General features: G+C 39.5%; 1 protein-coding gene across 1 annotated transcript in view; it reads right to left on the bottom strand.

Annotated features, from left to right (window-relative positions):
* Nucleotides 1–6: 6 nt before the first annotated feature.
* Nucleotides 7–585, bottom strand: part of LOC119594718 (serine/threonine-protein phosphatase 6 regulatory subunit 3-A-like) — a gene marked incomplete in the record, with an annotated part of 49,082 nt that continues 48,503 nt past the window's right edge. The window contains 1 exon segment of the mRNA XM_037943777.1: nucleotides 7–430.

Genomic DNA, 585 nt, shown 5'->3' with positions numbered 1-585 from the left:
AAAACAAAATCTCCACTCTCCTGCGTAACTTGTCTAGGCACATTCCCCTAAACTGCATAATACATCTAAAAATGTGGCTCAGTGAAACCAAATCTATCTCCTTAATTCCACAGATGCACTCTTTTTCTTCTTCTTTAAGACCGTAACATTTAAAACTCGACCACGCACAAGCGAAGTCTGGATTCCATTTCACTAAGCCACTGGAACTCTTTAATATTCATGAAACGATGACTGTTGGGTGGTTTGTGTCGAGACAACATCCATTACGATTAATACAAAACTAAACAAAGGCAATTCCATGGGAGTTTCTGTGAGGTTATCGAGAGCATTTTGAATTGGAAGTACGTTTCAGGCATCGCAGTCCTGAGCTGTTGTGGCTGTTCCACTTTCTTTTCACATCCTCATACAGTTGACCCTCCCACTCCTCAGCCTGCAAGGGAAGGGGAAATCATCAGCGTCATATATCCACAGTTGATGATACAAGAATAAAGAATTATCGAGGTCTTAACAGGGGTTAAAAATATAGAGCCTGAATTCCCCTTATGGAAATGTTTTAAAATTCATGTCTATTCTATTTACAAGTAT

This window comes from Penaeus monodon, chromosome 34 (genome assembly GCF_015228065.2).
Source record: "Penaeus monodon isolate SGIC_2016 chromosome 34, NSTDA_Pmon_1, whole genome shotgun sequence".
NCBI classification, from domain to species: Eukaryota; Metazoa; Arthropoda; class Malacostraca; order Decapoda; family Penaeidae; genus Penaeus; species Penaeus monodon.
This window is presented reverse-complemented; position numbering and strand designations above follow the sequence as displayed.